At 42.2% G+C, this 21,938-nt stretch overlaps 1 protein-coding gene across 1 annotated transcript in view; it reads right to left on the reverse strand.

The window, feature by feature from the left end:
- LOC126470871 (protein tyrosine phosphatase domain-containing protein 1-like) overlaps positions 1 to 21,938 on the reverse strand; it is a 560,875-nt gene that overhangs the window by 367,694 nt on the left and 171,243 nt on the right. The gene's annotated exons all lie outside the window — the stretch shown is intronic.

Raw genomic sequence — 21,938 nt, forward strand, 5'->3', positions numbered from 1 at the left:
GTTGGTTCTAGATTGTATGACTACTTGCTGGTAGTTGTTATCCTTTATTGAATTGGCACCTGATTTATTAGACTGTAGCCCGTCTATCCGGTGTTACAATCTGCATCAATCGACGACGACTCCGTCAGAAACGCTTTGTTGCCCATTGTAGTTGAATCTGATGGCGTAGTTTTCACCGAACTGAGATATGGACGATACTAGTTTGACACAGTAGCACGGGAGAAGTCCATTATCTGCACAACTTCGATGTTGGAATTTTACTTATATGAGGAACTCACGATATGCTCCAAATCAAATGTGCTGATACTGCATGTCTTGTCCACCGTATGCTTGACTGTCACGATGATGGCCTGTAGAAAGTCTGACGGCGTCCGAGTCGCGCTGAAGGCCGAACTATAACGCGGGACGACGACTCTCTCTCCAAAATAGCAGCTATCAGTAACTCAGTTGCTCATGAGCGGATATATGAGTACAAATCACTGCAAGCTGGCGTTGGAGTTAATTTAGTTAGCGTTAAACGTTTCGCGAAAGATCACTTCGCCTCATCTCCATGAAGTAGGGTATACCATCAATTATGGTGTTCGAACGCAAACGAGTATTCGGCCTGCGTGATTGTGTTTTCGTAGTATCGTGTAACTGTCAAAGATGTGTAGCAAATAGAATGTAATGGACCTCAAACCTCGCAGTGGACTATGAACTGTGCCGTAAGCATACTGCATTCGCATGATTATTTTGGACCCTAAATTTCGAGTCAGCTTAATAAGAACAATGGAACAACGCTACAGGTGTGCCAGTGCCTGTCTCTGCCGCTCGGAAATGTTTGATAATCTGTTGACGATCTGAACGTTTTGCTTTGCATGGGGTACCTTTGGCAACTAATAAAGACGTCTCGGGGTGCAGTCGCCTCATAAACGCCAATAATGGCGTATCGAGTGACAAAATTCTGATTTCCTACGGGTCTTGATTCAGTCTGAACTATATTTATGACAATACGTGGGAGACTCTGAAGAAATAACTACCATCTTCCAGAGGGCATTACCTGACACCATATCCAACAAACACCTAGCGTGGTGATTTGAGGTGCAACTGTGTGTTTTGCGCTAAACACAGCGTTTCCGAATTACGGGGACATTCGAGAGCGACAGCTACACTGTTAATGGTTCTGAGCCAAAATTTGTATCATCATTTCAACACAGTTTTGGAATTGTGTTCCAACAAAACAATTTTCAGCTGCATGTCTCGAAGTATATTGAATATTTCCATGGGTGCCTACTCATCTTGTAAAAAAAACCAACTGAAGAAGTTTGCAAGCTCTTTCATTATCGAGAAATTCGTCTAACAGTAAAGAAAAGTGAATTTGATGTATGATAAAAACAATGTCAGTAAAAAAGGTTAAATTTTAATCGTCTTTGATTCAATACCACTATACAGGGTGATTCAGTTGAACCTATCTATGCGTTTTACGCAACCCTCAATACCCTCAAAAATGACGCGTAAGATTTTCATTTTCTTTCGCTCGCTACACGCAAACTATTAGTCTTACAGAAAAAATGAACAGGACTTTTTTGACGAAATTTAATGTAGTTAAATTTTGTAGTGGGATATGTTTTCGCTGGAGGGCACGGTTTTCGAGTAAATCGAGAAAACGCGTCTGAAGGTCATTTTTGTAGGTTTTACTTGAATATTTCGAAAATTATGGCCTGTGGTGAAAACGTATCCCAATACAAAATTTAACTACATTAGATTTCCTACGGAAAGGTCCTGTTCATTTTTTCCTGCGGAACTAATAGTTTGTGGTTAGTGAGAAGAGAATATGAAAATCTCATGCATGGATTTGAAGGGATTGCGGGTTGCATAAACCACATAGGTAGGGGCAGCTGTGCGTGTTATGGTTTTATTTGGACCCTTGTACGACATATTTAACTAACTTTCATTCGTTTCTATGATTTCATTATGACGTTGCAGATTTTGTAACCTACAGTGCGCAGTGTTTCACAAAATAATATGAACATCGTGGCAAAAACACCATACTTCCGAAACGTGTGTCCTCAGTTACCTACAGCACAACTACTCTGTCTTTTGTTTTCACGTTGTAATGCGAGTGTAACGTCTGAATATGCTTCCTGCATCTGTAATGCTTGTCGCAATCTTTTGATCTGAAATATTGTCAGACTTCAAAGACTTCAGTTAAGAGAAACTGTCGGTGTCTCTGAAGCGACAATTGTTATGGTTGTTAATGGGGTCAGCAAACCGCTCTCTGGCCGATGTGGGCTTTCCGGATCTTGGAGCCGCGTCTTGACACTGAGACAGTCTCATAATTGGCATCACGAGGCTGAGTGGCAAATGAGTGTATCTAGCGCTCCTTATATGATGTCATAATAGCATACAGTGTTAAGGCCATTTTTTTCTGCTAAACACCATACAAGAAGAGCGACTAAATATATTCAGATAGGAGAACATTAAAGAGAAATTATATTTAATAAGATCATTACTGCTCCAAAACGAGCACAGATGCTACAAATGGGGCAGCACGATCAGTAAAACTGTTTTTAATGTCATCAGCCATTATATGAATTCTCAAACAACTGTTCGTCTCCATAAACTTATTTGTTCGAACTCATTTTTTATCGGGACATAGTACATCTGAAATGTCTGAGAGGAAATTTTTAGTCACTGGAAAACAGCCGAGTTTTCGCACTGTGTCCTAGGATTGGCAAACATACACTGTCCAACAGAAATTAATATTTTACTTTTGTATTTCCCCAGTTCCACTGTAAGCTGTACTTGGGCAATGTGTTTCGTAGCAAAATACCTTTTCCTATTGTATTCCTTCTCAACAAATAGTGATCCACTACACAGCAAGCAAACAGGTTTACATTTGTACGTAGTAAAGAAATAATCCTCCGTCCATTTCTCCTGGAACTGATGACATTCAGCATCTATTTTTCTGCTCTTAACACCAGACTTTCTTGCAAATAAAGTCCGTAAAGACGCGCGGGAACACTTGCTCGAAATTAACAAACAACTAGCACAGAACGTTCGGAGTGAACTCAGGTCACCAAGTTATGGCCCTGATGCAGCTGTTCAATAGGTACATTTCGCGACTTGCCGGTAATTTTCGTGCCATTGTAGCCTCATACCAACATTTGCAATCTATCAGTGTGTAGTACAGACGTAGCCAGTAAGCAGTAAGCACTAATGCATAGGCCAAAATACTTCTCCCCACACCCCTTCAAGGTAATGAACTATTTCCCTCACTGTCTACACACATATGACCACATTGGTCATAACTTCGTACTCAGAATGGAAATGTGCTTCTCTTTATGGCGCATGCGCATAGTAAGAAAAAATTTCAGTGATCTGCGTCATGAGCTGAAAACCCGAGGCGAGCCGAGCGTCAGCGGAAATGCAATATCGGAAAATGGGTCCCGGACGCCTCACTCACGAATTTTTTCCATGGGCCGGATTGAAAACAATAGCTGGTCGTATTCGGTCCGAGGGCGGCCAGCTGCCCACCCGACCTCCATACAGTCCAGAACTGGCCTCATCCGATTTTCAGGTGTCTCCAAAACTTAAAGAAAACTTTCGAGTGCTTCACTAATGCGGTGCAAACAAAGGTAAAGTTGTGGCTCCGTCAAAAGACTGGAACATTCTACATTGATGGTATCTGAAAACTGGTCTCCCGTTGGGAGAAATACGTTCGTCGACAGGGTGACTATGTTGAGAAATAAATATGTAGACTGAAACATTAAGATGTAGAAGGTTAATAACGTTTGTTTCATTCAAAAAGCTTTGTTTTCACATAAAACATTCTGAGATATTACTTTTCAGCACGCCTTCGTAGATGGCACAGTCACAATGGTTAACCACATAAGCTTCGTCACGAAGTTACAAAAATTAGAATATCATAAGCACCGCTGCGTCATACGTGTTGAAACATCGAGAAAACAACTTGTATAACTTGTTTTCTCAAAGTGTCAATATTTATGTCGTGGCGGTGCTTACGGGGCTCAGATTTTGTCACTTTGTGACGAAGTTTCTATGCTTAATCGTTGTCACTGTACCATCTATACATTAACGGCACGTTATGTTTAGTACACTGCAACTATTCAGATCTGAAGATGATAATCATTGACTGAAATTAGTAACTTGATTGATTAACGCTCGTGGTTCGTGACTGGAATTATAATAAAATAAAATTTGCAAGATCGCTGGAAAACTCTACTGTGACTATGTAGCAATTTTTGACTGTAGAACCGTTTCACTGAATGCTAAACACATCATTTCTTTCATATGGCCGGATTACTTTAAATCTCTTCGGCCAGGTAATCTAAAATATTTTACTTTGCTCATTTCATTGTATACAAATTACTTATATGTGACGTATGGGAAGTAAACAGAATGTGTGAATGAGCCTGTAACCACTGAAAACAGAGCTACAGATTACCCAAAACTCGTATCCACAACACACACACACACACACACATCTTATTAATTTACATATATGCACCTGATGATGGAGTTTTAAACTACTGACAGGCGTAGTGGAAATAGAAATAATTTGTGAAACTTCCTGACAGCTTAAAACTCTGTGCCGGACAGAGACTCGAACTCGGAATCTTTGCCTTTCGCGGGCAAGTGCTCTACTGACTGAGCTACCCAATCACGACGCACGACCGCTCCTCACACTTTTACTCTCGCCAGTACCTCCTTCCCACCTTCCAAATTTCATAGAAGCTCTCTTGCGAAACTTGCGAGAGTAGCACTCCTGGAAGAAAAGATGCTGCGGAGACAAGGCTTGGCCACAGCCTGGGGGATGTTTCCAGAATGAAATTTTCACTCTGCAACTGAGTGTGCTCTCATATCATACTTTCTGTCAAATTAAAACTCTGTGTTGGACCGAGACTCGAACTCGGGATTTTTGCCTTTCGTGGGCAAGTGTTCTATCGATTGAGCTATCCAAGCATGAAGTTTTAATCTGCCAGGAAGTTTCATAGCACACTCCGCTGCAGAATGAAAATTTCATTCTAGAAATAATTTGTGACTGCATGGTTCGCAGGAGAGCTTCTGTAAAGTTTGGAAGGTAGGAGACGAGATACTGGCAGAAGTAAAGCTGTGAGGACCAGGCGTGAGTCGTGCTTCGGTAGCTCAGATGCTGCCGGCACGGTAGCTCAGCGTGTTCGGTGAGAGGGTTTAACTACCCCATGTAATAAAAAAAAACTGAGTGAACGGATTAACGAACACGTGAACGAGTGAAATCGGACGTCCGCCACGAACAAATTCAACAAACAATATAGAACAAAATGTAATCTCAAAAAAAAAAAAAAATGGTAGAGCACTTGCCCGCGAAAGGCAAAGGTCCCGAGTTTGAGTCTCGGTCGGGCACACAGTTTTAATCTGCCAGGAAGTTTCAATTTGTGACTGGTTACAGTAAATTAGTAGTTTGAAAACAACGGTTACCTATAAGTCTTTCTGTATTCAGCAAATATTTTACAGAGATACAAAATCACTGGGTATACACCATCGCCCGCAATAAGTCCCCGACAATTTCTAATTTCAACTATTATATCATTTACAAATATCTAATACAGTAAAGATTCTGTCACACTCCATTATGTATACCTTCACATAGGATCTGATGAAACGCTGTAGGGAGCATAAACTCTCTCTCTCTCTCTCTCTCTCTCTCTCTCTCTCTCTCTGTGTGTGTGTGTGTGTGTGTGTGTGTGTGTGTGTGTTTTCGGCCGTGCATGATAATACGTGGACAACTAAACACTGAGAACATGCAGCATGCAGTATGAAGATATACGCGCAGGGCTTTCGTGAGTAGCTGTGCTGCTGCGTTCAAAAAAATGGGAGATAACAGCAGCTGTCAACTGGGACTAGTGTATGTCAGACACAGCGATAGTTTTCTGCTCTCTACGCGACAGCCAATATTGACAAGTATTGTCAAGAGGATCGTGGTATGTACGGGAAAACTGATGCTACTGTAAATAAAGGAAAGTAACTCCAGAAAAAGCACCTAGACTGTAGAAAATCCATTCCCGCTACAATTTTATATCAGGAGCGCTATTACTAGCACACTGAAGCTTGAGGCTATACAGCCTCTGCTTTCTAAAAGGAAGAATACACAACTATTGACTAACGACTACATAAAAGCATTTTCGAGGTTTTACTAAAGCACTGATTACGACCCCCGGTCTAAGTACCAGACCTGTATTCTGGAGGAGACAGAAAAAAGTTTGTGATAAGGTCTTATGGGACCAAACTGCTGAGGTCATCGGTCCCTAAGCCGACACACTACTTAATCTAACTTAAACTAACTTACTGTATGGACAACACACACACCCATGCCCGAGGGAGGACTCGAACCTCCGACGGTGAGAGCCGCACGGAGAGTAACAAAGCGCCTCAGACCGCATGGCTACCCCTCACGGCGAAGGAGACGGATTTCATTTTCCTACCCATCCATCAAGATTCAAGTTTTCCGCCGTTAAACATAAACCACTTGAGGCGAACGCCGGAATGATTTCTTCAAAACGGCAGAGGTCGATTTTCAGTATAACCCTTCTCTAGTCCCAGATAATTCTCCGTCTCCAGTGACCCAGAGGTAGACGGGACCTTAAAAACAATCATTTCTTTCCTGTGGAGAAGGTCATGGGCAGTTTCGTCTCCTGTCTGAATCCAGTTACATCTTGTGCGCCATGTCTAGTGACCTCATCGAAGAAGTGGCGTAGTAGTAAAACATAGACATTCGGATAGATGGTGGTTGAAATCTCTGTCTGGCCATCCAGATGTAGGTTTTCTGTGGCATCCATAAAAAACAGTTAAGGCAAACGACAGAGAGGTTTCGTTGTATTGCCCTTTCCAATTAGAACTTGTGCTCCGTCACTAATGACATCTATTTCAGTCTCGTTCCCTAATGCTCACTTTGAAACTCTCCAGAACCAAAGGCTCGTTCAGTTTACTCACAACTTATCTGCTTATATTATTACCATTATTAATTTTTTTCAGTTCAACCTGGCAGATCACACCGAATAATTTGTAGTCAGAGTCCACATATGGCCCTGAAAATGTTGTACAGTTTGAAATCTGGTTCTGAAATTTTTGTCTTACAATTATATTATTTTCCGGTGTTTCCAGGTGTCTTCCATATATAGGACCCTCTTTTGTGATTCTTAGAATAAGTGTTAGAAATTATAACATTGTTATGTATTTACTCGTTCGGCATTAAAAATGCTTAGCACAATATGTTAACTACAATATCCTTATAGCTGTGTTCGAAATTACAATATTCTTTACAAATATTCTTATAATTCTACATTCTATAACAAATATTCTTTAACCAATTTACGGCTGAGTAGAATCTGTATACGTGCTTCACTTCACACACAAAGAAATGTGCCATTGATTGGATTTCACAGCACTCATATTCAGGACTTTGCGACAGACAGATTACCGTTTGTATTATTATCTGCGTCGGATTCTAGCAAGCAGCTTCCTCTTTCATTTCTTTCCTCCAGTCCATAATCTCCCACTATTTATCCTTCTCTTCCTTTTTCTGCTATCTAATTACAGTCTCCCATCACAAATGGGGACCTGGTATGCGTGAGTGTTGGCTCTGTATCTATCTTGATTACGATAGTGTATTCACTACGCCAATCGCAGTAGTTCACCAGCATTCCTATTTTCTTATTCATTATTAGACCTAACCCTGAATTATTGCTATCTGATGTCATGTTCATAAACGTCTTCTCACTTGACCAGAAGTCCCATTCATCCTGTCACCGCACTTCACTAATTTCCATTATACCTCATTTCAATGTATCCATATTTTTCCTCATACAATGTAGGATCAACACATCAGATAGATAATGTTGTGGGGAAGGTAAACCAAAGATCACGTTTTATTGGCAAAACGCTTAGAAGATGCAACAGGTCTACTAAAGAGACTGCTTCAACTAAGCTCCATTCGTCGTCTGCTAAAGTATTTCTGTGCTGTGTGGGGCCTTACCAGGTAGGATTGACAGAGAACATCGAAAAGTTCAAGGAAGGCAGCTCGTTTTGTATTATGGCGAAACAGGGGAGAGAGTGTCACGGATGTCATACTCGAGGATGTGATAAGCGAGTTGGGATGACAGTCATTAAAACAGAGGCGTTTTTCATTGCGGCGAGACATTATCAAGAAATTTCAATCACCAACTTTCTCATCTGTATGTGAAAATATTTTATTGTCGCCAGCCTACACAGAGAGAATCCATCATCATAATAAAATAAAAGCAATCAGACTTCGTACAGAAAGATTTGTGTGTTCATTTTTCCCCCGCGCTGTTACTGAGTAGAACGGTAGAGAAATAGTTTGAATCCGGCTCGAAGAACCCTCTGCCAAACACTTAAGTGTGAATTGTAGAGTATTCGTGTAGACGTAGATATAGATGTAGATTTGGATGAAGAGCTAAAGCATTATGACAACCGCCCATCTCGTGATTGATTGCCACTTGGTGACGTTGCGGGCATGTGACGCGGTAAGGAAAGTATGTATGGTGTTTATAAATTGGTGTCCATTAATGTAGCAATGAGTTCCTGACACCAAACCATTACCAAAAATCTATATGAACATGGGCCCGAAAACCCTTGATTAGAGAGCCCGGATTATGCAACCCATCTCAGACGTCCATCTCTACTGACGTTCTTCTTACAGATGGACTCGTCACTTCTTTCTAGTTTGTTTGATTGTTTTTTGTTCTGTTTTGTGTACGTCAGAGTAACTCTGTTGTTTTCACTAAATGTCTTTTGTTCTTTTATGCTAATTTTTGAGTAACTTGCATCACATTACAAAACGATGTACTCAGCAAGTGAAATGTCGGATATGTAGTGCGTGTATTGATTTTTACGCCGAGAGCATTTAAAAACTTTGTTGTACTCCACTGCTGTGCCTAATAACGATATTCTGAGGGAGCGTATCCAGAAGGGATTTGACCAGATACGACGCACTTCAGGAATTTTCAACTGAATATGGCAATGCATGGAACGCAGGTTCAGGGTATGCACTGAAGCAGGAAGCAGTCATTTCGAGAGATTTTTGCAAACGTACATTGTTAAATGTATCCAATGTGACTTAAGCAATAAACCCATGTAACTCCATAACGAGAGATTCTGGCATACATGTTGAAATGTAAGTTTTGGAATGTTTTGGTTTCACGAAAATAGTTCTATAAAAATGGGACACAAATTTATGAACGTCCTGTATACGCAGAGCAGTGACGAATGAGGAATCATTCTAGCGGCGATACGGATCGCAAATGAGGAAATCCACTGACATAAACGACCTTGACATAGGGCAAATTGTTATCATACAGTATATGGGAACGAGCATCTCAGAAACGCCGAAATTCGTCGGCTGTCTGCGTATTACGGTCGTGAGCGTGTGTGAAAAGTGGTTGAAGGACGGTGTAACCAGGAGTAGACGACAATGTGTTGGACGTCGAAGTCTTATCACAGAATGTGGGATTCTAACGCTTGCCCGCTCTGTAAAGCAGGACAGGCGACGACCTGTGGCAGATCTGATGACACAGCATAATGCTGGAGTAGGCACAATTGCATCGGAGCTTTCCCATTTTCACCCAACGACATCGTCAATTACCAAGGCAATGGGAACAAGGGTATCGAGATTGGACTGTATGTCAGTGCAAAAGTGTCACTTGGTTGGCTGAATAAAGTTTCTTGATACACTAATCCCACGGTTGTGTCCAGACAAATTGTCATCCACGAGAACGGCTGCTGGAAACATGCATTTTGACATGGACGCAGGCTGGTGGAGACAGTATTATATGTGGGACGCTGACCTGTGCTTCAATGGGATCTGTGGTAGTAATCAAAGGCACCAAGAAAGCTGTGGACTGCTTAGATCACTTGCATCTCTTCACGTTTGACGTCTTCTCCAACAGCGATGGCGTCTTCCAGCAGGATAACAGTCCATTTCACAAAGCCAGGATCGGGCTACAGTGGTTTGAGGAGCATGATAGTGTACTCATGTTGATGCCCTGACCATTAAATTAGCCTGATCTAAATCCAAAGGAACACATCTCACTCACAAATCACCAGCCCATAATGGATGGGAAAAGTGTGTGATGTGTCCATAGACATCTGGTGCCACATATCTCCATAAATCTAACAAGGACTTGTCGAATTCCTGCCACGCAGAATCGCTTCCGGATTGCACTCCAAAAGTGGACCAACACGGTATTAAGCAGTTGGCTATAATTTTTTGGATCATTTGTGTATCAGCTGCTGACAATGGCCAGACCAAAGGTGTAGTCTCCAGTCCGTAGCCTTCTGTTAACTCCTGCGTGTACTAGAAGACATGTATTGCTGACGAGTGGCGTGCAGACATTTTCGCCCACGAAAGTATGTCCATCTCCAGATGACCATCGTACACGAATAAAGAGGCCTCCTCTAATAATATGGACGGCGGGGCATTCAATAAGTAATGCAACACATTTTTTTCTGAAAGCAGGTTGATTTTATTCAGGATTTCAAAAAAATTGTTCCAATGGCTCTGAGCAGTATGGGACTTAACTTTTCAGGTCATCAGTCCCCTAGAACTTAGAACTACTTAAACATATCTAACCTAAGGACATCACACACATCCATGCCCGAGGCAGGATTAGAACCTGCGACCGTAGCGATCGCGCGGTTCCAGACTGTAGCGCCTAGAACCGCTCGGCCTTCCTGGCCGGCTCGGGATTTCAGCACACCATATTATTTCCCACTCTTTTGGCTACAAAACGCAATTTCTCAAAGTAATCTCCGTTCAATGTGGCAGCCTTAGGCCACCTTACTGGGAGGGCCCGTATACCCGCATATTACCACTACCGATAGACGACGGAGCAATCGTTTTGCTGCATCAATCAACAACGTCCCCGTCATCGACGTACTGCCTCCCTCATCCTTCATTGGGCCAAACAGACGGAAGTCGGAAGGTGCAACATCTGGACTGTATGGTGGATGTGGAAGAACAGTCCATGAAGAATTGTGAGCTCCTCTCGGGTTCGGAGACTTGTGGGAGGCCTTGCATCGTCAGTCATGGAGAAGGAGAAGTTCGTTTTCATTTTTGTGGCGACGAACATGCTGAAGTAGTTTCCTCAGGGTAGTACAATACACTTCAGACTTGATCGTTGCTCCATGAAGGAGGATATCAAACAGAATAACCGCTTTAGATTCCCAGAAGACCGGCGCAAAGACTTTACCGGCTGATGTTGTGGCTCTGAACTTTTTCCTCGGAGGAGAGCTGGTATGGCATCACTCCATGCATTGCTGTTTTGTTTTAGTTAGAAGTGATGAAAACATGTTTTCTTCGGCAAAACATTGTAACGATCAGCCTCGTAACGCGCAAGCAACTCTGCTCAGATGGTTATACATTGCTCTTAATGGTCTTCTGTTAGACGACGAGGAACCCTGCGGGCACACACCTTTGAGAACCCCAGCAACGAGGAGTTTCATTGTGATCCGTCGATCACTTCAGGTGTGTGTGTCCGCACGTTCCCCAACACTGCACGAGTCACAGGTGTGAGGAGCGGCCGGCGGCTGGCAAGCGGGAGATCGGCCAGGTTTACGCGACCTTGTCGCGATGACGACAGACGCCTCGTCCAATGACTCACCGTGCTTTTGTTTACTGCCAGGTCTCCGTAGACATTCAGCAAGCGCCTATGAATACCTGCGATGCTCTGGTTTGCCGCCAAAAGAAACTCAATGAGAGCTCTCTGCTTGGAATGGGCACCTCCTTTATAGACGCCATTTTCAAGACTACGTATAGCGCCACCACCTATCGGAACTTCATGAAACTACAGGGGTTGAAGTGGGATGTTCCACGATATTCCACAACAAATTCCGCTTTTTTCAACAGAAATTGGCAGAGTTTAATTCGTTGCATTACTTATTGAACGCTCGTCGTAAATGATGATCGTGGAGTCTTCATTCAGGTTAATGATAAATTGCTTATTACTACTCTCATGGTGTTAACTGTTTTACTGCAGCGCTTCCAGTTTCTGGCTTGAGCCTATCGTCAGGTACAACAGTAAAGGAAATTGTTCAAATGTCTCTGAGCACTATGGGACTTAAAATCTGAGGGCATCAGTCCTCTAGAACTTAGAACTACTTAAACCTAACTAACCTAAGGACATCACACACATCCATGCCCGAGGCAGGATTCGAACCTGCGACCGTAGCATTCGCGCGGTTCTAGACAGAAGCGCCTAGAACCGCTCGGTCACAGCGGCCGGCTCAGGAAATTGTAACTTCAAGGTAAATAGCTTGAAAGTATTAACAGACAGCGAGATTTTATGTGCAATAATGGTTTTTCATAGCTATATGCTTTCTACAGCTGTTGAATTTTCACACATCCTACGGGAGAATGATTGCATAAATGTTTAACCTTTTGTTTTCAGTGCAAGATTACGGGATATGTGTGTCAGCTACAGATTAAAGATGTTTGTTGGTTACCAGCACTTGTCGGTAGATGACTTGGTAGCACATCAGGACAATTCTTCTTTGGTAAATTTTCATTACAATTTTAACTATTGTTTTTTAGTTTTTGGTAAATCCTAAATTATATCCTCGTAGGCCCCTCGGCCAACATTATTGCTCTGTTCTGTTGCCAGATCTATATACAACCTGCCCGTAACAACGGATGGCCGACCCCGTGATAGACCCAGCCTGCTGCAGCAGTATGCCATTTACATATATATGAAAATTATTTGTCTTTTCCTATAAGACACTAGTGATTGATAAAAGTGGCGTTCCAAGATCCTTGGAAGATGACCGTACTGTAGTCTGCAAATGATAGTTTGAAAAAGATTGTGACGCAACTCTTTTTGGTTAATGATTAACCCTCCTCACCGTGATGCAGGAAATGAATTTTTGTTCGTAGTTCGCATAATGCGGTAATGTGACGTTGGAACTAGTGAAAAGTCTTCGACTAGGGATTTATCGAGAGAACCACATCAGGTTTCCACACAACCATCATGTTCACTGTGGCCTGTGCATAAATACTGTCATGCAACGTTACGTTAATCTTGTATATGAAGCACCTACGTTCACAAAAGCACGAACTGACGACGCAGATACTTGTTAGAGGGTTATCCGAAAGATGCTGCATAGTGAGTTAAACCATGTAAATCTGACGTAAGGTTGTACGAGAAGAAATGTGCACGTACTAGTCATTTCAGCCAGTCTTTAATGTTTCCAAGCTGTTGAGAATAATCAAAAACATGGCGTCAGGGGAAGCCGCCAAGGCGCACGGAAGCAGCAGGTGCACCCGCGAATCGATGTTTTGCGGTCGATGTGTTGAGAGAAAACCGCTGCCCATTAGCCACGCCTCCTGTCACTCACTGGCTCCCGCGGCAACCGCCTACACCGTTGCTATATAATACATTGTCGCAGTCCGTGCAGACGCTAGTAGGCGCAGTGGTTAAGAAACCCGGTTCGTATTGGAAGGATAGAGATCAGCGCTCCGTGAACGTAAACGTCACTAAGTGAGGAAGTACTTGCTCGGACTGGACTAGGATGGCTAAGGAAATCAGCCTTACTCTTTTTAGAGGGACTATTCCGATGTTCGCCTTAAACTATTCGGTAAAGCAATGAAAAACCAAAATCGTCGGAAGAGTTTTTCAATTCTGCGTCTCTAAATTATCAGGCCTGTTTCTTAACCGCTGCACCGCCAGTCAGAAGGAAGGATCTGTGTTAAGGAGGGGCGCAACCGAGCCCCACGTGATAGACAGCCTGAAGGCTGAGACAGATTCTAGCCGACGGCTAAACTAGACTTCATCTAGCCTGTGTGTTATGCACAGGCGCGACTGTGCCAGCAGTGCGATTTACAGCACAAAATTTTGGAGCCAAAGGCATGTATTTTGCAAACAATGTGGATTACATCATGGCTGTGAGAAAACTAATAGAGGGGCTACAGAAATTACGAACACTCTTCAGCCAAATTACCTTAAACACAGCTAAGCTGCAGGACGATTTCTAAAAATTTTCTTAATTTTCAAACTTTTTTTTAAAATTTGCAGTCTTTGAGCTTGATATAACATCTAAAACACAGCTATTATATCACGCTGCACTGAGAAATAAGCGTTCAGGAGAGAAAAATAAAAAAGAAGACACATCACCACAAGTAAATTTGCATTTACTTAAAAATGTAAGTCACCTCCTTCTACTATTGTTTACAAGGTTGTTGTTCCTTATCTTAGAATAATTATTTGTAAAAATGTTTCCCAAAATGTGATATGATTTTCAAGTCATTTCCGTATTTTTACCACAAGTACATGTCTAAGAAAAGCGAATGTATTTGTCATTTTCAGTAAGTGTCTAAACATTTCCCTGCGATTTGCGCATTTTCGTTAAGAACTTTCAAAGTAATCACACATACATTTTCAAAGAAAACGATATCCTTGAACCAAAATTTGAAATATTAAATCAGGTGGTTACTTTAACGCTCCTCTACATACAATTTTTCGTCAGGCGTTTCTACACAACTCAGTATCAGGTCTTTTTCACAGAAGTCCCCAAACAATGCATATCTCATTTCAACACACTCCTTATTTTCAGTTTTTTTTCAGACTGTAGGATTTGCGATGCTGCCACTTGGCAACTTGCACAATACATTTTTCCATACGGATTATTCCCTGTTGGATCTGTCTGGTATGAATACAAACAGATCTAGGAAAAACTTCAAATTAAGCATAAACGTAACCTACGTTCCTCATATGGCCATTATACCTTTACTGAAGGGATGGAACCCACAGCTATAGCCTACGGGATTAGGTCTTGGTGTGACACGGGTTTGGTGACGCCACGCGGGCTGCCAGTCAACTTTCTCAGAATCTGTACCCGTCAGGTACGGCGGAGCTCAAGATTTCGTCTGGTCGTTCTGATTTAGGTTTTCCATGGCATTCCGAATTACTTCAGATGACTGTGGGATGTTTCTTTCAACAACAACATAGCATACACCGTCAGGAAGCCTCATTTCATAAAGTAAACTCATAGCGAAGAGTTCCGAAATTATGATGCAGTCAGCTGCTCAATCAAAATACTAGTCCCTCCTGATAACACTTCACAAGCTGTAACGTCACCTCTGCTTCTCATAAACGCTTCATTGCCGTTTGGCAATGACTTTATGAGGATTTTAACCTAATGCAGAGTATCCTGCAATCACACGATTTCTTGAGAGTCCCAAGGATTCATTAGCATACGTATATTTCATGTCACGTACTTAACTCGTTACCCCACTCGGCCCCATTGACGTTTTTATTGCATTCAGAGAAAGAAAAGATTAGTGTAAATATGAGGTAAGAGAGATGAATCGACTGATTTTCGTACTATGCAGGGGGATTACGAGCTCAGTGCCCTTGGAACAACAGAAGCACTTTAGTGTGTGCTACATAGAACTAGCCTTGTTATTTGTCATGGCAAGCTATCAACGTTAGTTCGAAATTTGTGTGTATTTGTGCAAGATTTCCTCTTGCTATCGGAAGAACCCCACGAGCTGCAATGTAGGATCACACCTCCGCTGGATCTACATTGTCTGGAAATTGTTAAGGAACAGTAAGAGACTTTGTTGTAGTTTTTGTTAACATTGATAGTGAAACATCAAAAATCATATAAACATCTACTTAATTATTTAAACGATTCTGTGTGAATTTCTCGTTATAGAAGGACATATATCAACAACAAAAACCAAAAGCTGCGATGACAGGAACTGTAACCAGCCCACATACGTCAAAAGGACAATAAAGATCGTACCTACGGGAACAGAAGATCAAGAGTGGACCCTGCTTGGAACACTCAAAAACAGTCTGTTCACACGGTCAGTAGGCAGGCCTGAGATGTCTCAGTTTCCTTCAAAGTCATTTGCAGGTGTAACATTCTCTGCTTTATACATCTCCACGTGATTCATAGGATACATTCTGCTATTATGCAGACCATTCTATAAAATTTGTTCCGGCGTAACGTCAAGCGCCGGTACGTCGGCCAGGAACACTACAGCAGAGAGGGATGTGAGAAGACGTCAGCCTGTAGTACGCTGAGTGACCCATCTGTAAGACAACGAGATGGCAGTGCTATTTACACGGGAGGACATAAGCGCTGTGCCTCCTGGCCGCGCTCATTTGAGGATTACAGCAGTGACTTATGAATTGGACTTGTATTGGAATTATATATACTGAAGGACGTTGATTATTTGCATGTCGCCCATTGCTTGCGACATCGCCATTGTAAAGTCTCAAAAGTTAAGTATTGTCATTTACCTTACTGTAATAAAAAAATCATTAATACAACTTGCTTGAATTGTTATCTAGCGATCCGAGAAGGCAGATTTCCTAGGCACCCTATTAGACGAGTGGGCAGAACACAACATTGGCGACGAGGAGGTCTACGGATTCCATAGTGTCAACCCCGTGCCTAGTTGTCACAACTTTTCTTTTGTGTTTTGCTGGCGCTTTAATTCTCTCTTGTCTTTCCCTTACAGGGTTATTTACTTGCTTTAACAGTCTCTTCCAGGGTTTTTGCTAATCGGTGTTTTCAGGTAGGCGTTGCAGAAATTTTCTTTGCTTTTGTTCTTAGTTTTCTTGCTTGCTTAGTCTGTTTATTGACTTTGTCTATTCTGATGCGAGCCACCCATCTCACAGCCCTCCCCCCCTCCCCCTACACAAGCGCCTCAGCTACAAGCGTTAGATGCAATGCAGCTAACACAGATGTTGCACTTACAGACAGTTTGACTAGCTTGCTGCAATAATTCCCTGGCTCTTTTTGAAAGTTTAGGCAAGACTGACAATTTTTTTTGCACATATGACTCTGAAAGACAATGTTCTGCAGAAATTTTGCGGGGGCAGATCTGTTCACATTGCATTACGGGACAAAGTCGCTGCTGAACTTAAAGAATTGCAAGATAGCGGAGCTGTTGGGCCCATACAAGATAGTCAATGGGCAAGTCCACTGGTTTTGCTCCCCCATACCTGCAAGTCACATTCGCCCCTATGTTGACTTTAAGTCTACAGTCAACCCACAAACCGTGATTGATACTCTTCCATTGCCACGCCCAGAGGATCTTGTGGACAGATTAGGCGCTGGTGACTACTTTTCAAAAACTGATTTGCGCGATGCATATCTTCAAATACCACTAAATAAAGAATCTCAAAAAGAGTGTGTTGGGAACACTCATTTAGGCTTGTTTAAATATTTGAGTTTGCCTTTTGGCAGTGCTTCCGCACCCGCCATTTTTCAGTGGTATTTGGATCAGCTGACTGCTCAAGTACCAGACTGTTCAAACTATTTGGACGATACTGTCGTAGCAGGTCGTACACCTGAAGAACGCTTTGCGAATTTGCGTGCTCTGTTTCGTTTGCTATTTGATACAGGACTGAAGTGTAAACTGGACAAGTGTGATTTTCTTAAACCTGAGTTGCAGTATCTTGGTAATGTCACAAACAGTCAAGGTGTACACCCTATACAGTGACATTTTTTAGCCATACGAGATTTGTCAGTTTCTCGCAATGTCACAGAATTGTAAATTTGTATAATACCTTCAGGGTGTGTCGTTTTTTCTGTCTTATAAGTAACCCGGGTGCGAGATTGCAGGTACAGTCTTCAAAAAGGATCATTTGAAAGTGTTGTGTTAACAGTTATGACAGGAAAAATGTTAGCTGCTAATGACCCACCATGTTCATCAGGAGGGCGACAGAAAACGAGTGTCCAGAAGGTGCGGAGATCAGCCTTCTATGGGATTTATGTATTGCACTTCAGGAAATGGACATCGTCAACCTTCAACAACTGTTCAAAAGAAACTATTAGCTTGCACCATGAACACTGATTGAAAAATGGCGTCCCATGCTGGTCACAAAGGTTTGAACCATCATGACTGAAGACGAACTTCTTGGGAGTTGAAAACTGTGCACGACGTTCAGGTAAGTATCCATTGTTAAAGAGTGCATATGGAATCATGTTGTTGTAATAGGGTAATGAGAACTGTAGGCATTTGATGGCATGCAACCTAATGTGAAACAGTCCGTCATGGAGCTTGTCGTGAAACTGGCTACCCTGCAGATAGTGCGATAATATGTTTTGTAGGCACGGAAAAAACAAACATCCAGAGACTGAATTTATCCATTGGTTCCAGATGGTATGAATTGTAATGTCACACACTTTTCAGGAGGTATAGTTTGCTCTAAGCGAGTGTGATTTTTATACGCAGAGCAGGAATCAAGCAAAAGCAAATTATTTTGATTAGCTATTGGTCAAAGGCAGTGCTCATACCACATTCGCAGTTCTCTTACGCCCGATTTCCCACTCTTGCTTGCTGTGGCGTAAATATTCCCTACTTGCACGATCACGCACACGAGAAAGAGTCGTAGAGAGCTGAACACCTCCAATTTCTCGCAGCACAATAAACAACTTTCCTGCAAAATTACCGTGCAGATTAACAGTCAGCATAATTGTATACTAATGCGTTAAGGCATTGACGTTGGTTGGTCTTGATACAACTGTCTTGGCATCTCTAATCTCCAGTGTTGCTTTCGTATGCATTTCATCTTCCAATCCTGATTGGTCGAAGTTGAAAACAAATTCCTTACTGAACGACTGGATAAGTTTGTTTATCTCGTCTGCACGTTTTCGGGCAGATTTCCCAGGTTGCTGTGCGTCGTCAAGTTGGTGCTTTGTTTGAAATTTCGTTATCTTATGTCTTTCAATTCTGTAGCACTGTTTCAAGTTGGGAAACCATCCACTGCTTCCCTTAAAGTCACTGTAATCTATGTCTCCGTGATTTGATGTGTATAACATAGTAGGTCCCTATTATGCACATCCTGTAAATTGTATCGAGCTACCTTCAAACACACAAATACCAGTTGTTGTAACAAATGCGACTTGTCCTCCCTCAAATATCCGCCGTTCTTTTTATACACTACGCTGTCACCCTCATGTTGTTACGGACTTATTCGAAATCTGTTCATAATTATATTTTTACTATGTTGTGATTGATTTTTCATGTACGTAATTATGTTTAGTGCCCACTCCTTGAACAACGATTGTCTTTCACTACGTTTCACTGGAGAAGGGATTTTTGGCTCCCTGTCCGACAAGGATGATGAACTACGTGCCTCGACACCTGTTTCAATATCACTTTCATGTGTTAAGCATGTATCATCATTATCGTACACCTCTCGGTCACTGACCCCATAGTCGAGCGCATGCAAGAGCACATATTCCACCGACCCATCTTGCAGAAATGCTAATATTTCATCTGCCACTACTTTCTCACTCTGTGAAACTCCTAGGGTTTCTTTCTGAGGATACGTCAACTCCGGCAGCTGTTATTGTAGATATAGTGCAGGGTTTGCGTTGTTTATCGTTGCCATTGCTCTGCTTTCTATCAATACAACTAGCACTGTAGCACTGTTATGAGTTACTCGTCGACTAAGTATTTCAACTACGCTCCCTAGCCTCCTGCTATGCTTATCGCTAGATACCTTCAGTCCTGTCCCCTGTTGTAATTAGTAACCATTATCGTGGTTGCCCCCCCCCCCCCCCCCCCTATGAACCATAGACCTTGCCGATGGTGGGGAGGCTTGCGTGCCTCAGCGATACAGATGGCCGTACCGTAGGTGCAACCACAACGGAGGGGTATCTGTTGAGAGGCCAGACAAACGTGTGGTTCCTGAAGAGGGGCAGCAGCCTTTTCAGTAGTTGCAGAGGCAACAGTCTGGGTGATTGACTGATCTGGCCTTGTAACACTAACCAAAACGGCCTTGCTGTGCTGGTACTGCGAACGGCTGAAAGCAAGGAGAAACTACAGCCGTAATTTTTCCCGAGGGCATGCAGCTTTACTGTATGGTTAAATGATGATGGCGTCCTCTTGGGTAAAATATTCCGGAGGTAAAATAGGCCCCCATCCGGATCTCCGGGAGGGGACTACTCAGCAGGACGTTGTTATCAGGAGAAAGAAAACTGGCGTCCTACGGATCGGATCGTGGAATGTCAGATCCCTTAATCGGGCAGGTAGGTTAGAAAATTTAAAAAGGGAAATGGATAGGTTAAAGTTAGATATAGTGGGAATTAGTGAAGTTCGGTGGCAGGAGGAACAAGACTTCTGGTCAGGTGAATACAGGGTTATAAATACAAAATCAAATAGGGGTAATGCAGGAGTAGGTTTAATAATGAATAAAAAAAATAGGAGTGCGGGTAAGCTACTACAAACAGCATAGTGAACGTATTATAGTGGCCAAGATAGACACGAAGCCCATGTCTACTACAGTAGTACAAGTTTATATACCAACTAGCTCTGCAGATGACGAAGAAATTGAAGAAATGTATGATGAGATAAAAGAAATTATTCAGGTAGTGAAGGGAGACGAAAATTTAATAGTCATGGGTGACTGGAATTCGACAGTAGGAAAAGGGAGAGAAGGAAACATAGTAGGTGAATATGGATTGGGGCTAAGAAATGAAAGAGGAAGCCGTCTGGTAGAATTTTGCACAGAGCATAACTTAATCATAGCAAACACTTGGTTCAAGAATCATAAAAAAAGGCTGTATACATGGAAGAATCCTGGAGATACTAAAAGGTATCAGATAGATTATATAATGGTAGGACAGAGATTTAGGAACCAGGTTTTAAATTGTAGGACATTTCCAGGGGCAGATGTGGACTCTGACCACAATCTATTGGTTATGAACTGTAGATTAAAACTGAAGAAACTGCAAAAAGCTGGGAATTTCAGGAGATGGGGCCTAGATAAACTGAAAGAACCAGAGGTTGTACAGAGTTTCAGGGAGAGCATAAGGGAACAATTGACAGGAATGGGGGAAAGAAAAACAGTAGAAGAAGAATGGGTAGCTTTGAGAGAGGAAATAGTGAAGGCAGCAGATCAAGTAGGTAAAAAGACGAGGGCTAATAGAAATCCTTGGGTAACAGAAGAGATATTGAATTTAATTGATGAAAGGAGAAAATAAAAAACTGCAGTAAATGAAGCAGGCAAAAAGGAATACAAACGTCTCACAAATGAGATCGACGGTAAATGCAAAATGGCTAAGCAGTGATGGCCAGAGGACCAATGTAAGGATGTAGAGGCGCATATCACTAGGGGTAAGATAGATACTGCCTACACGAAAATTAAAAAGACCTTTGGAGAAAAGATAACCACTTGCATGAATTTCAAGAGCTCAGATGGAAACCCAGTTCTAAGCAAAGAAGGGAAAGCAGAACGGTGGAAGGAGTATATAAAGGGTCTATACAAGGGCAATGTTCTTGAGGACAATATTATGATAATGGAAGAGGATGTAGATGAAGATGAAATGGGAGATATGATACCGCGTGAAGAGTTTGACAGAGCACTGATAGACCTAAGTCGAAACAAGGCCACGGGAGTAGACAACATTCCATTAGAACTACTGATAACCTTGGGAGAGCCACCCCTGACTACCATCTGGTGAGCAAGATTTATGAGGCAGGCGAAATACCCTCAGACTTCAAGAAGAATATAATAATTTCAATCCCAAATAAAACAGGTGTTGACAGATGTGAAAATTACCGAACTATCAGTTTAATAAGCCACGGCTGCAAAATACTAACACGAATTCTTTACAGACGAATGGAAAAACTGGTAGAAGCCGATCTCGGGGAAGATCAGTTTGGATTCCGTAGAAATTTTGGAACACGTTAGGTAATACTGACCCTACGACTTATCTTAGAAAATAGATTAAGGAAGAGCAAACCTACGTTTCTAGCATTTGTAGACTTAGAGAAAGCTTTTGACAGTGTTGACTTGAATACTCTCTTTCAATTTCTGAAGGTGGCAGGGGTAAAATACAGGGAGCGAAAGGCTATTTACAATTTGTACAGAAACCAGATGGCAGTTATAAGAGTCGAGGGGCACAAAAGGGAAGCAGTG

Source organism: Schistocerca serialis, chromosome 3 (assembly GCF_023864345.2).
Source record: "Schistocerca serialis cubense isolate TAMUIC-IGC-003099 chromosome 3, iqSchSeri2.2, whole genome shotgun sequence".
Lineage (NCBI taxonomy): Eukaryota > Metazoa > Arthropoda > Insecta > Orthoptera > Acrididae > Schistocerca > Schistocerca serialis.